A 16,602-nucleotide genomic window follows, 5' to 3' on the forward strand; every position below is an offset into this window, starting at 1 on the left:
ACTTCCTCACCATCTCTTTCTTCTGAGTCCTAGAAAAATATAGAGTCTCACAGGGAGAAGCAGAGACACACTCACCCATCATCTTATTCCAGAGAGTGATGAAGTCTGTACCCGGGAGAACCAGGTACCCTGGCCTGTGGGGCAGGCTGTGCAAGTAGGCATTTGGGTAGGGGAGGGATGGCTGGCCTTGAAGCCTTTATTTGTCTTCTATATTTAGTACCCTCTTGAAAGCCCTTGGCAGGTCGCCAGAGCCAGCACCATGGTGACCTTAGGTGATGCCATTCTCCTAAATCCTGGTGGCTTAAAGCTCTTCACTAATTTCCCTGAGGGTGGCAGCTGTCATCATCCCGCAATATTTAACCAAGACTCTACTTCAAACTCCTGGTTAGCTCTAAAGAAATGAACACAAAGTCACAGACCTCTCTGTACACTAGGGACTCCTACAAGAGACCTGGACAGAATTCCCCCAACCAGAGGCTACCTCCACCTGCTACCCTCACTAAGGAGATGTGGTACCACCCTTCTTTCATCTCAGTCCTTCTTCAGGGATACAGTAGCTCCTTCCATGAATAATAATGCCATTTCCTGTCTTTAGGATGTATGGTATCTAACTCTCATTATGGAAACCCACTGCAATTTCCTAATCTCTGCTATATGCAGACTAGTAGGCGGGGGTGGGGGTGGGGGGAATGAATGAGAGTGGCAATAGAACATTATGTTCCAGTAGTTAAGTATTGTGTAATAGTAATAATAAGTCAAGTTTATAAGATTCGGGATCTTTGGCTGATCTGTCCTCCCTCTCCAAATAGTCAAACCTTGTCTCTCTCTCTCCCTCCCTCCCTCCCTCTCCCTCTCCCTCTCCCTCTCTCTCTCTCTCTCTCTCTCTCTCTCTCTCTCTCTCACACACACACACACACACACACACACACACACACACACACACACACACCTCCTCCATGACTGCTCAGCTAACAGATCGAAGAACCTGGTTAACAAAGTCACGTGTTTTCACAAGAGATGTGGCATATTTACTAACAAACCATTATTTAATGTCTTCAGCTCTTTTATCACTGTCTGTCTTACCTCCTCACCCTACCCTCTGCCCTGATGACCTCCAAAATATCACTTGGAAGGTGTCTATACTTTGGGGAAGAACTGTCTAGGTTAGAATTCCGAAGAACTGGGTTACAACAACAGTTCAAAGCTGTAGAAACACTGGGACAGGGAAGTGATAAGCTGAGTGGGGACCCAATGGGAAAGATCTATGAATGCTATATTTTTTTTTAAATGGTCATTAACTAAAATATAGCCCTGCCTGCAAGAATATGACACATAATAGAAAGTGCTTCCCATAGCACAAATGAGGGAGCCATCACGAGCAGGAGCAGTTTTATTATTGTCCTGTCTAGCACCTGCTACCAGGAGTGGAGAGAAGTATGGCACTGAAACAGCCAACAATCAAGCTCTCATGAAAACAACAGCCAGATAAAGAAGTCTCTCCAATGCCGACTATGTGTCTGGCTTGTGCCAGACATTAGAGATAAACATGAAAAGATTTGGCCCTTGCCTTTAGGGGTCTTAATCTCTGCAGGTGAAGTTTATATCTTGATGTTTGCCATAGTGATTTTTGTGGTTTGCTTTGCAGATTTCATACATATGTTTACATCGTCAATATAACTTACTTTTACCTATGTTATAATTCATATTAATAGACTGATGCTGCATAGTTTGTTGTGTTGGCTTTATTTTGTGTTATGTGTATTGGTAAACTTTTGGCTGTGGTTGATTTTCTTTGCCTGCAGTATTCCACTGAGTGAGAAGTTCTCACAGTTGATTTACTCCTCCTGTAGCTGGACTTTGGGGAATACTTCTCTCTCTATGTTTTTTTGTGGGGGTGGAGGGGCATGTTTTGGAGACAGAGTTTTTCTGTATTGCTTTGGAGCCTGTCCTGGAACTAGCTCTATAGACCAGGCTGGCCTTGAACTCAAAGAGATCCACCTGCCTCTGCCTCCTGAGTGCTGGGATTAAAGGTGTGCTCCACCAACACCCATCTGGGTTGTACTTCTCATTTAACTATTACTAACGAACCCCATAAACACTGTCCTATGCACATCTCGATCCACAGACATAAGTGATACTTTAAAAGTGGTGTGGACGAGTCACTAGATATGCATCTTAAATTTTACTACTCAGAAAATGGTCAAAGAATTGTAGTGATTTCCATTGTCACAAATAAAGTCTGATGAAATCAGACTTACTTCCAGACATTCTTATGGTCCTTCTTCTCATTATAAGTTATTGTCAACTGTAACACAAGTTCTAATAGGTCTTAAAAATAAAAGCTCGGAGTCAAATATAGGAGAAAATGCTGAGCGATCAGAAAGATAAAGGAGCAAAACCATAGTCACCTTACCTACTCAACTTTCAAGCCGAAAAAGAGACTGAGCTCCTGTCTCCCCCGATCTTATCACTTTCTGTCTGTCTGCACAGACCTCAAGGCCTCTATGGTTAACTAGTGGCTAGCTCTGCCCTCTGATCTTCAGGCAAGCTTTATTTGTTAGAGTATAAACAAGCTATCCCTACAGTCTACAACACAACTTTTTTTTTTTTTTTTAACATGAGTGGTTCCCTTTTTTAACTTTTCTTATGCTACTAGATAAGCACATACATTTTAATTTTAATGCAGTCACTGCTATTGATACTTTCTGTTTACAATTAGTCCTTATTTTTTTTTAAAAAAATGCCCTTACTTTAATTAAAAGTTATCACTACCACTGAGCTAAATCTTCTCCTGCCTTTTCTAATTTTTGACTTTATGTGTGTTAGTGTCTCACTAAGTTATGACCTCACTCTGCAGTCCATGCTAGCCTTGAACTTTCTATCAACCTCCTTTAGCTTTCTGAATATGTAAGAACTACACGCTCAAGCCATCAACTACAGCTTTATATAAGTTTTTAAAAACATAATTAAAATAATTGCATGAGAATATCAAGTTTTTTTCTTCTCTTATACCTATAATCCCATTTTAGACTTGATTATTAAGGTCTACAACAAGCAACAAGCTATTTTCAATTCTTAATTAGGATTCTGTTGAATTAACATCTACGCTCCAGAGAAATTACATCTTTACAGCAAGCACTACTATTTCAGCTGTTTTAAAATATCTTCTGATAATGTCTATTGGAGAAGTCTCATCCATTTATTCTTAATTATTTCATATTTTCAGTGCTTAACATTAAAAATTATTTTGGTTTATAGTTGTCTGTGGTTCTTTCCTATAGGCAAATTGATTTTGTATCAGTCTTACTCAGGCTCTTGCTGACTCTAATGCCCTGTCTCCACATGCTTGTGCATCACAGAATTTGATCCTTTCTTGCTTCCTCTTCTTCCCTGGTCCTTACATCTTCCTCTTCCTTCTATTTCTGAGTCATGCTCACCAAGGGTAGCATCTTTTTCTTAGTCCAGGACACACAAGAACAACCTAACAGCACTTCACAATTTAAGATGATATTTCATACACAATTAATAATCATCAGTGAATAATACATACTATGCATTTATACAAAAGGCACAAATAGAGGTACATATGCAAACAGACATCTACTCATCATGTAAGGGCAAGGAAGAGTCCATCCTATCCACAGCTTCCTGAGACTTTAAAAAATGGGGTGGGGCGGTCAGCAGGGGGCATGGGAGGATGGGAGGAAGAGGGAACTGGGATTTATATGTAAAATAAGATTGTCTCTAAATTAAATAAAAAGTTTAAATTGGAAATAAAGGAAAAATCATGACTAGATATTGGATTTTAGAACACCTTCCTGTATCTCTTAAATTGCAATCCCATTTATTTCTTTAAATATGTTAATACAGCGAATTACATTACTCTATTTGGTAAAATTAAATGAATTTTGCATTTCTGAAATTAGTCCTAATTTTCAACACCCCATTAAGTAAACTTAATACTTTCAGGGAAGAGGGATATTTCAGCTATGTTCATGAGTGAGCTGGCCCTACAGTTTGGCGTTTGCTCCCCTGTCCTTGTCAGATTTGGTCATCAATATCATGAAAATTCAAAATTAATTTGGAGTTATTCCTGTCTTTTCCCCATTCTTCAGAAATGTGTATGCCCAACTGAAATGATCAGCTCCCTGTAAGTTCAATACGGCATTCAATTTTCTGTATCTGAGCTCAAATATTAAAATCATTGGATCAATTCCTATATTGTTAGAACATTCTTAATAATGTTTTATTGTATTTGTATGGAATGTGTTTTTACATTGTTAAATTACATTTAAATTGTTATACTTTTCAGTCCTTTTGACAAGTGTCAAGGCCAGTTTAATGGACACTTCCTTCAATAGATGGCTTGTCAAAACTTGTTTCACATGCTTGCGTGGAACTATTTTATTTTTCCATCTCCCCTTTGTTATTCACAGGCATGCAAATATATGCTTGACAACATCTGGACACATGTTTTTCTTGGACCTTGGAGAGTTAGTTGTAGATGCGCTGATTTTCACCTTCAAAAATGTTTTACTAAGCATGTCCCGGGTACTATTCTCAGGCATCATTCATCACTACCACTCTGCAACCTAGTGACTGACAACCTGGACTCGCATAATATCCCTAGCACTCCATTTGGGTCACAGGTTTGAAAGTCTGGGGGTTTTGCTTGTCTTTGGCTTTTTCTATTGATGGAAGTGCTAAGGAAATAGCACATGTCATACTTTCCATTTCTTCTCACTTTCCTTTACAGTAGAATGATTTCAAGCTTACCAGATATGTTAAATAATTTCAACATTTTAAGATGATCTTCAGTTTTTTTAGGATTTATTTATTTCATCAGAGTTTAAAATTTTATTAGCATACATTATTCATAAAATCAGCTTATTATCTTTTAATTGTCTTTAGCATACTTGGTTTTGTACTTCGTATCATTCCCAGGAGTGTTAATGTGTATTTTATTCCCTTTTATAGATTAATTGTGCCAGAGTTTCACCTAATTCAATGTTTCCAAAGCACCGTCTTCAGTATTATTAATCTTTTATTTCTTTCTTATCACTGATTTCTCTTGTAGCCATTATTATTCCTTCATTCTACTTGTCTATGGTGTTATTATAGTCTTCTTCTTATGTAGAATTCTTTTAACCCACTAAATGCAAATTAAAAATGTTTCCTAATGAATGAATGAGGGCTATACTTTCCCTGTAAGCACTAATTTAGTAACAACTGAATTGATTAATATATGGTATATGTATTATATTTGATGTAGTATAGTTTAGTAAGTATACACATGTTGTTGAGTTTTGTGATTCAGGTTTTAGTTTGTGTGCTTTACATTTTTGCGTGTGTCTGGAGGTGAATTTGTTCATGTGTGAGTGTAGTTGCCCATGGAGACCAGAGGAAGGCATTAGATCTCCTGGACTTGGCATTACAGACAGTTGTGAGCCACCTGGCATGGATGCTGGAAGCTAGACTTACAATCATCTCTCCAGTTCCTAAATTTTATCTTTTAATTTAAAAAATGAAAGTTTAATATCACTTATTATCATTGAAAATTATAATTTGAAAATTAACACAGAGAAATAATGGTGCTTGGTTATGGCGTTTTCACACATGTGTCACTGTGCTTGGCTCACACCCCTCGCCTTCCCTTGCTTCTCCTTCTGCCTGGTACCTTTTCTCTTCCTAAAAAGCCCTCCTTCTGTCTCATGTCTCTTTTTTAATTAAAAAAAAAACTACAGGCTCAGCAGATGAGAGAGAACATGCAATATTTGTCTTTCTGGGTCTTTCTTGTTTCACTTTACATAGTGGTCTCCAATTCCCCCCATTTGATATAATTTCATTCATATTGACAGCTGAGTAGAGCTCTGTTGTGTACATGTATTGCATTTTATTTCTCCTTCAAGCCACTTTTAGGAACTTGTACTTTGAGCAAATTCCTTCCACATCTTGATTTCCTCCCCACCACACCCATGCAACTCCCACTAGTTCCCTCTGCATTCCCCCCCACAATTTTATTTCTCCTTTCAGGTCATCTGTAAACATATGACTTTACATATCTCTGTACAACAGAGATCATACATATGATAAAAGACATGATATTCACAGTATGATAATCTTCCAGCTGCATGCATTTTTTAGCATACCTTCTTACAGCTGAAAAATGTCATTATGTATATAAACCACATTTTCCTTATCCATCCACCCATTGATGGACATCTAGGCTGACTCTGCACCTCTGTTATTGTGGCCAGTGCTGCCACAATACCATAAACACAGGTATGCCCTTGCGCATATGTCTTAAAAATAGTACCTCTGGGTCACATGGTCATCTTATTCTTTGTATTTTGAGGAAAACAGCCCACCTCTTTTCCAGAATGGATACACTAACTTATATTCTTACCAACAATATACAGTAGTTACTTTCACCCCATATCTTCACTAACATTTCTAATTTATTAGCATGGTGATAATCACTCTGACTGGCATAAAATGAAGCTTCAATGGACATTTCTTTGACGGCGATGGGTATAGATGGAAGTTTCTCTCCTGCAAACATTGAGTCCCAAATAAACACACAGAGGCTTATATTGATTATAAACTGTTTGGCCTATTGCTCAGGCATCTTAGTAACAAGCTCTTACAACTTAAATTAACCCATAATTCTTATCTATGTTTAGCCACATGGCTTGGCACCTTTTTTCAGTAAGGCATTATCATCTTGCTTCCTCTGAGTCTGGCTGCTGACTGTGTTTCTGCCTCTCCTCTTCCCAGAATTCTCCTAGTCTGGTAGCCCTGCCTATACTTCCGGCCTGGCTACTGACCAATCAGCATTTTATTAAGCCCATACTAGTGGAAAAATCTTTACAGTGTATAAGAACATTTTCCCACATCAGATGTGTGTTGAACATTTCTTCCTATATTAACTGGCCAGTTTTTTCCCCCTTACTTTGACAACTATGTGTTCAATTCATCTGCCTACATATTGATTTAGATGCTTTGATGATTTTGTTTCACACATTGATTAGATGATTTGGTGTTTTTGTTTCACATATTGATTAAATGATTGGGTGTTTATTTTTTTCAAGTTGTTTGTATGTTTTATATATTGATTCCTTTTTCTATTCTATTTTTCTATTCTAGGTTGTCTGTTCACCTTGTTACTTTGCTGTGAGAATATTTTCTTTCTTTGTGTGTGTTCTTTTGTTTGTATTAATTTGAACGCTACTTTAAGACTGTACTTGCTCGGTAGTCACATATTTTGTCTCTCTTTTCAGTGATGAAGTGGACAGCTTACAAATTATAGCAGGTTATAATGACTCCATCTGACTTTCAGCCCATGTAGTTAGCCTTAAACCACAGGGAACAGTCGTTCCAGCCTATGGTTTCATTATCAGCCAGCAGCTTCCCCTAGAACCTTCTGAGTTCTAAGGCTTCATAGCTATTTCATCATGACCTCTACTTATATCCTGGAGGGTAGTTCCCAGCAGGTCCCAACAACGCTACACCCACATCATTCTCCAACAGCTGTTGAGGCAGGTTTTGCTTCCTCTGGTGATGTTTGCATCTGAGACCTAAGAAAACTGAAAACTCACTCTTGGGCACTAAAGCCAACTCAAAGGATATTCTATCTCTCACCTGTTATATCCATATGATTTATTATTCTCTTCAACTTCTATTCTATTTCCCTGATAAGCAGTACCTATATTAGTTTCTGTGTTGAAATCACTGTGGAGTTTTAATCTCTTTATAGTTCTCTGACAATTTATTTTCTAGAAATTACATACCATTGTTCAACACCGAAATGAAGTCTATTTCCTTCAAAACAGAAACTAACCTTGTTATTTTATATTGTAACTATTTGCTTATAGTTAGACAAATATCTATCAGTACCTTTATTCCTTGTTTGTATTATTTTCTTATCAATTCTGTAAAAATTACTTAGTGCTTCAAAACAAAATAGGTTCATTATTTTGTAGCACTAAAACCAAGATGTTGAAAATGGGTTTCGCTGAGCTTAAACCCAGGAAAGTTTGGGGAAAGTCTTTATGATTTTGCTTTTTCCAGCTTCTAAGTTCCCCACATCCCATGGCTGGTGGCTCTTACTCTCTATTGGCAGTCTGTACCAACTCATCTCAACATCATCTTTTCTGTGCAGGGCAGAGGTTGCAAGGATAACGGTGCCCGCCACAACATTCCTTCTGGCGTCTGTGACTGTTTGCCTCATTTTTTTTTTTTTACTAGTGTTATGAGCAAGAGTCATCTAGGCAATAAACTCTCACATTTCCTTTTTACCTGCATATGGCTGTTCTATTTCAATTCTTGAGAGACCTAGCTTGATAGTCATCTTCATTCACTACTGCATGTGGACTTTCTACTGTTACCATAGCAAAGTCAGCACCAAGTCATCCATTTGCCAGGGGCTTCTCTGGTAGTCTTTGAGATTCTTTTGTCTCTTTCTATTAACTGTTTGGGTTTCACTCTTATGTAATTTGGTCCTGATTCAAAACACATTGCTTTATTTTGTGCTTATTGGAAGTTCTGTACTCATGCCTCTGTGGTTCTCAACATTTCTGGGACATTCCTAAACATGTTCTATTTTTATATTGTCTTAACTGCTGTTTCTCTCTTGTGTTCCACAGTTCTGCTAAGGCAAGATTCTTCTCCATCATTCAAGCATCCGACACTGGTATCCTTTTATTCTTATCATCTTAGCTACTTATTTGTGTCTATTTTTTTTAATGGGAAACATTCCTTCTCAGCTATATAAGATTTGTTGATTAATTGATTAATGTGTCCATTTGGTGCTTCTATTTTAAATTTTTTTTTTTACTTCTGAAGATACACACACACACACACACACACACACACACACACACACACACACACACCCCATGTTTTGGGCAAACAGCCCATATGAAGTTATACTCCTTACTGAGTACATTTGTTTCTGCTCCATGCCAAGCATTACTACCTTAAATTTTAATTTTCTGCTTCAACATTTTCTAGAATGTTCAAGAAATATTGATTAAACACACACACACACACACACACACACACACACACACACACACACACAAGGAAGGACTCATTATAAGTGAATGTTCAAGGGAGCTGTTTGTTCATCTACCCAGGACAGAGGTTTGAACAGACCGGTGTCCCTAAGTTCCTGTCTATGGGCACTTAGTTTCATCGGTGTCTTTGTAAAGCTGCTCTTTTAGGGTACATTAGACTTTAGGTTGGAAACTAATGAAGTAGAAGGTGCACAGGCTGCCTAAATCCCTACCATTGCCAGGCTTTGTTCTCATGTACCCAAATCCCTACCAATGCCAGGATTTGTTCTCATGTACCTCTGTGACTTCCCACCGTCACTTAATTCTGGGTCTTTTGGAAACCTTGCCTCTGCTCAGCCATACATTTCAAACTGTTCTGTCTGGTATGTTCATCTCTGCCCATCTACTGCTGAAGCTGGAAACTTCTAGCTTGTACTTTGTCATCATGACTTTGATCTTTCCCATTTGGTATGAGAAGCCTTATTTGGTTTAACTGTTGCATAATATTCCTTGGTATGAAAATATCCAACAAACTCATCTTCTGTTGAAGGCATTTGCAATTTTCCTAATTCATAATTACAGAAAATATTCAATGAATGTTACGTGTTTGGGTTTTTTCCTTCTTCTTTTCTTCTTCCTTTTTTTTTTTTCGTTTTGGTTTTTCAAGATAGTGTTTCTCTGTATTGCCTTGGAGCCTGCCCTGGAACTAGCTCTGTAGACCAGGCTGGCCTCGAATTCACAGAGATCAGCCTGCCTCTGCCTCCCGAGTGCAGGGCCTTTGTTTGTTTTTATAAAACATTTCATAACTTGGTGTTACAATTTTGTCTTCTTTAAAAGTGGTACCTCAGAATACAACCTTACTGGGAAACCAAACCATCATTGTGTATGTACGTAGTTAGATAAATTGAGAGGGGAACGTTGGCGGACCCCATGGCAGGAAAGGGTGATCTAGGCAGAGGGACAAACATGCCAGGAAGACAGCCTAAGTGAGTTTTATTGGAAAGGGAGGGGGTAGGAAGGAAATAGGAAAGAGAAAAGATGTAAAGAGACACAGAGACAGAGAGAGGACAGAAGAGAAGAGGGAGACAGGAAAAGTTCTATATGCCACAGGGAATCAGCAGGAAAGAGAGAGGGAAGCAAGAAGGGCAGGGAGAGCAGAAAGCGAGGATCCGGAAAGGGAGCATAAGTGGGCAGAGGTCTTTCTTTTACAGGGGTCTTCTGTACCTGGGCTAACCAGGGCACTGCCTGAGTGCATTCTGTCAGGTGACAGGGGCAGGCCAGCATAATACCTGAATCCTTACAAGTGGTATCTGATGGGCTCCTAATTCAGTATGACTGGTTCGCTTATGAGATGGTCAGGTTGAAGACCTATAGACGGAGAAAACTCATTTATGAAGGGGGAGGCAGAGATTGGGGCACATCAGCCATGCAACCCAACAAACACCTGAAGCCATGAGAATGGGGAGAGGCCAGAAAGGTACCTCTAGAGTCTTCAAAGAGAATGCGGTACAACCATCCCCTTCACTTTGGATTTCCAGCATTGTGGCAGAGTGACTACTGCTCTTGACCTGCCAGTGTCTGGCACTTTGTCACATCTGTCTTGTAACACTAATTTGCTAATTTGCTCATTTGGTTTTAGGACCTAAATTTATGTGATGATCTCTGGATATTCTAAATAAGCATGCCTGGGTAGGATATTCCCAGCATTCTTCACTCTCACCACCATCCACTGCTATTAAAGCTTTACTAATTTGGTAAGTGTGAAGTGATATGTTCATGCTTTGAATTTCTATTTCCCTAATGACCCGTGACATTTAATGTCCATTTTTATTGTTTATTTACCTTTTTGATTTTAAGAGATTGAAAGTAAGTTTTCTTAATTGTTTATTTCTTTCTTAAGGATTCCTAGAATTCTTCATGAATTCTCAGACCAATTCTTCTGTCACAGTTGCAGATACTAATATTCAGCCAGTGGTGTCATGTTTCACTTGATTCTAGAGTCAAAATGAACACAGGCTCTTAATCCCAATGTACTGAATATATCAATATTCTTCTCAATAATTCATGTATGTTGTTACTTGTTTGAAAAATTCTTCCCCGTCTTTATTTACAAAAATGTTCTCCTAAAATTTCTCTAAAGATTTACATGTAAGTGTTCCTTCCATCTTGTATTCTTTTATTTACTACTGACTGAGTGTTCCTTCACATTTCTCCCTTGTTATCTACACGCGCTTTAGGAGTCTATGCATGTCTCATCTATTTCTTGGCTCTCTGTTATGCTTCATTGCTCTGTCATTCACTGATATTGCATAATCTCAATTACTATTATTCATTTTCCAGCATCCTAAGTCGAATGTGCAGTGGGGAACACTAGCTTTTCTCCTTCTGGGATGCACTCATTTCTCACTAATGCTTCAGCATCTTCTGTAAGCTCTGGACAGTCTTTCCACCAGCCTTTGACACTAAATGCTTTTTAGTTTTGTTTTTACTTTCCCTGTGGATTATTAGCCACTAATACGTGCCCCCCCCACAAACCCAAACTGTGTCAATAATTTAAAAGAATTCTTGTTATTAATTGTATTTTAGTAAATGGTATTAGAATATTCTCTCATGATACATGATCCTTCGTTATTTCTTGGGATTTGCTTTGCAAATCATTGGCTGGTGTTTGACAATGAAACTGTATCTTTTCTAAGAGATAACTGCTGCATTTTAGTTTGTCACCAGAGAAAAATTATAAGAGTGGTGTCCAGATTCATTCTAATCTTATTAAATTGTACTGGTTTGACCCACAGATTGAAAAAATAAAGTTTGATAATGACACTTATTATGGTTTTTCAATTGTTTTTTATGATATATTTTTTGTTTATACATTTTGAGATTATATTATTAAATATAAGAAAAGCATAGAACTAATGTGCCTTCCCAACAAATTGAAATTTTACTTTCATATAGTAGTCATTTTCAATAATAATTTTTTTGCCTTAAATTCTATCTTGTTTAGAAATTAAATGCAGTACTTAGAATGTGTATATATATGTGTATGTATGTGTTTCCATATGTGTGTGTACCATATATGTACATGACACACATAAAATACACATATAAATATGTACTCTACCATGTTATAAATTTCAATTTTTGAGTACTTTAGTTTGTAAGTATACCACTTATGAACAGTTTAAGGCAGTATTAAAATGTTTCTAATCTCTATTATTAATGCACAAGATTAATCATTTTCTATTTAGAGGTAGTATATTTGAGTTTGTCACTTCAATATACTTTGTTCTAATAAATCTCCCCTCTGTGTGCTTTTATAAGAATACTTTTCAGTTTTTATTTATTTGTGTGTGAAGGTGTGTGCACGCACACTCGTGCGAGCACACATAGGTGCCAATGATGACCGCAAAAGGTCATTGGATCCCTTTGAGCTGAAGTTGCAGGTGGGTTGGAGCTTCTGATGGGTGCTGGGAAGGAAACTCTGGTGTGCTGCAAGCACTATTACCTTCCCAGCTGTCTCTCAGGTGTCTGCATGCATTATTACTATTCCTTTACTAATGTCAATTACAGTGATCTCCACCTGTGGGGCACAACCCCTTGGTGGGTGGAATGACCCTTTTACAGGGATCACCTAAGACTATCAGAAAACACAGATATTTACATTGCAATTCACAACAGTAGCAAAATTAGATTTATGAAGTAGCAACTAAAATAATTCTGTAGCTGTGAGTCACCATCACAACATGAAGACCTATATTAAAGAGCTGCAACATTAGGAAGTTGAGAATCACTGCTTTATTGGATAGACGACATTTCTTGCTAAGTTTTGCAGGCTGAGCTATTTGTTCTTTGCCGTATTAATTCTTCACCCTCGACTTAAAAAAAGTACACTTATTTCTTTATTTATTTACTGTGCTGGCTGATATTCCATGGTCCACATATAATGGTGCATCTGTGGAAGTCCGACAGCAACCCTGAGAGAATATTCTCTTCTTCTACTGTGTATATCCTGAGTATCAAATGTGTATCAGCAGGCCTGGCAGCAAAGTGCCTTTATCCATTGAGCCATCTCACAGGACCAGTCTCAGGTTTTGATAAGAACACATTCATGAGCAATGTTGACAAGTGGTCAGCATCTATGCTTTCAGACAACACACAGAAGTTAGAATATTTTATTCCCAACCCTTCCAATCTAGACTCCACATGATTTTTGTCTAGTAGGTTGCTGTTGTTGTACACACATGTCACATGGAGCATGTGATATCTTAACTATTAATTTTAGAATATTTACATCTTGTTCTGATCGTCTTTCATATCCGTGTTTTGGGTTTGTTTTTCTTTTACGGTTCATTTATTTCACGTACACTGGTGCTTTGCCTGTATCTATTCTCTGTGAGGCTGTCACATCCTATGGAACTGGAGTTATAGACACTTGTGAGCTGCCACATTGGTGCTGGGAATTGAACCCAGGTCCTGTGAAAGAGCAGCCAGTGCTCTTAACTGCTGGGCCATCTCTCCAACCTCTTTGTTCTGATCTTTTAACACATTGTCTTCAGTAACTTTGTTGTTTGTCTTGAAGTTTCATGCAGGTGCCTGATGGCTGTAAATTAGCACTGACCATCTGATAAAACAAAACAAACAAACAAACAAAACGAACAAACAAAAACCCCCACTTTTAACAAAAAAATGACTTCTAGATAATTTATTAATTGTAAGCCAGTTCAAACACTTTGATGATAGAAGTACATAGTTTCTCTAAACAGTTTAAAATAAGTCTCAATCTTTGCTTGCAAAGTACAAACATGGAACTCCTCAACATCCTCACCATTATTTGTTTAGCTGATTTTTGAGTATGCCATCCCACCATTCTTTCCGGAAGCCGCAGGATTAAATCAACTTCCAGATCACTTGGAAGGGACTTTAGTAGTCTGATTTAAGAGTATTCATTGTCCAACTCTAAATCAAAATTTTAAAAGATTAAAGAGAGGTTGAGTCTCTGATAATGCTGCTAGCTTTCTAGTGTTAGGTTACTAATGAGAGCAGGAATGGAGCCACACATCACCATTTAGGCATGGCACTGGGTTTATAACTTTCTTCAAGTCTTCCACTGGCGAATACCTACCATTCATCATGTGCTGTCCACTCCACACTGCTTTTGTCCTTCCCACATGTTGCAGAATGTCATAGGAAGGTGATATAATATATCCTTTCCCTTTGGACATATGATTCACTACCTATAACCATGCCAACCTGGAATCGAAATTTTTAAATACTGTGAAATGGAAAGACATAAAATTTTAAAATTACTTAGGCGAAATAGTTTCCTTGGAGTGTTCCTAAGGCCAGCTTGTCATCCTCAAACAGGGCCTGAAGAGCAGGCCCAGGCAGTCTCTTTCTTTGAGATAGGAAAGAGAATAGATGCTTGTGGCCTCTTTCCTGATGGAGTAGAAAGCAAGTCCTGACTCCCAGCACAGTTGGCCCCAGGCATCTGAAGCCCCAGTGTTTGTGTATTTATGACTTTGCTTTCTACAGAGACTTAAGAGAACTAAAATCTAGCCCAGACTCTGTGACCTCAAGCCGGCAAGCAGTGCAACAGTTTTGCTTCAATTTCTCTAAGCAGAAAATGAAAGCACCACTCACATTAGCTACTCTTCAAAACACTGCTTTCTCCAGGACCTGCTCCCCAGCTCCCGTAAAAGAATCGGTCATCATCACACTCAGGCTGCATGGACACAGAAATCCTAGACGTCTGTGAGAGCAATGTCCATTTAAGTGGCTTTGTAACAGACTGTTAGGAGTGTAGTAAAAATAATGAGTAATGGAGAAAAAAAATGTAAAGGCAAAACTTCCTTTTACATACAATTCACCAAATGGCATTGCCTTCCTGTGCTGGGGTGTGTGGGTCTCTCCTCTCCTTCAGTCTACCTTTCACTGGGGTAATACTGGAATCTAATAAGGAAAGTAACAAAAGAGGTAAATGCAGAAGAAAAGTATTAACAAGGAGTGGTTCAGATGATTCAAAGAAAGGATGCTGGAAAATGCTTGTGTGGCCTCTGGACACTAAGCTGTGAATGCCATGTGGTGGTAATATGAAGTATTATCCATGGTTGTAGTTTAAAGCTAAAGAAGGACCAAAGCTCAAAGGACCAAAGGCCAGTGATGAGGAGAGAGTGGCTGGGGAAGCTGGCAGGAGCTGGTCCAGGAGGGTTTTGTGAGTTGGATGGAAAGATCTTTTATGTGAGGTGTGATAGGGAAGTGGCAGGAGTTTTGATTAGTGGCACAGTTGTGGTCACCAGGAACCTGAGATCAAGGAATCTAGTGGCTTGGCTTCTTCTAAGACCTCTCTGGTTCAGACTTCTCTGTGTTTTCCTATGCCCTTCCCTCTGTTATGTGTGAGCACAACTTTTCTTGTAAGAGTCCAGCCAAATTGGATCAGGATTCACCCTAGTGGCCTCATTAACTTACTCACCTCTTTAAAGATCCTTCTTTCAAATGCAGTTCACAATCCAGGCCATAGCAGCAGATGATGTAATCTCAGCAAAGGAATAGAAGAAAGACCAGTCTCCATTGGTCAATAATGAAGACACAGACCTGGGTGGATGGAGAACACTGGTAATGGAGTCAGTGTCAAGTTATCAATGGACATGGAGGTCAACCTGGCCAAAGTCTTGAATTCTGGATACAAAACTTTGGCTTTCTGCTTATAAGCATAAATGGGGCCTTGGGGGAGTGTCTCGGCAGTAATGAAGAGCTAGATTTTGATGGCAGAGCAACTGGTTATAGAAAAGTCAAGAGTGACAGGAAGAGGTGGGGAGGGGACTTGTACAAGAGACTCTTTCTGAGTCCTTAGTGGCAGTAAAGGAAGAAAATAAGAAGGAATGCAAGGAATGTCCCCAGGGAATGACAGCCTGCTCTGACAGGAATAAGGGAGAGAGAGAGGATACTAATCTGGGAAGAGGCCCTGCTAACAACTGCCTGCTAAACTTGTACTGGGATTATAGTATGGCGAATCATGGCTACACACCTACCTTGTGTCTGTCCAAACCCCACACCTACAGCTAAGGAGAGGGAGGAAGCATTACTTCACTGGGTTAGAAAAGCATTTAAAGTCAGACATAGCCTAGTTCAAATCCAAGCTCCTTCCTTTGTAGAAGGCGCCATAACCTGCATGGCTTTGAGATCAGCCTGACTGGGAATGAGGAAGTGTGTGGGAAAACTGGGAATGGGTGGGTGCACTCTGATGGAGAAGCGCCAGCAGCCTAGAAACGGCAAGTTTGCTATATACTGTTGAATGAGGGGATGGGCCTATTAAATACTGATGAACGGGGATGCAGTCCAGTGAACCTCAGTATGGTGTCTGTCCCAGGCTGCCATGATCCTGGTGGAGGAAGCTGTGGCTGGTGCTTTCTGCACACATTATCAACACCTGTGTTCTCACTAGGGGAGGGTTTCTCCAGTTCCCTGGGCCTGACCTGGGGAAGCTCTTGCCATTGCTGTGAGTCTGAGGCATTGAGGACCTTGACATGACACTGAGCCAGTCAACAAT

The sequence above is a fragment of the Phodopus roborovskii genome, unplaced genomic scaffold (genome assembly GCF_943737965.1).
Source record: "Phodopus roborovskii unplaced genomic scaffold, PHOROB, whole genome shotgun sequence".
NCBI lineage: Eukaryota > Metazoa > Chordata > Mammalia > Rodentia > Cricetidae > Phodopus > Phodopus roborovskii.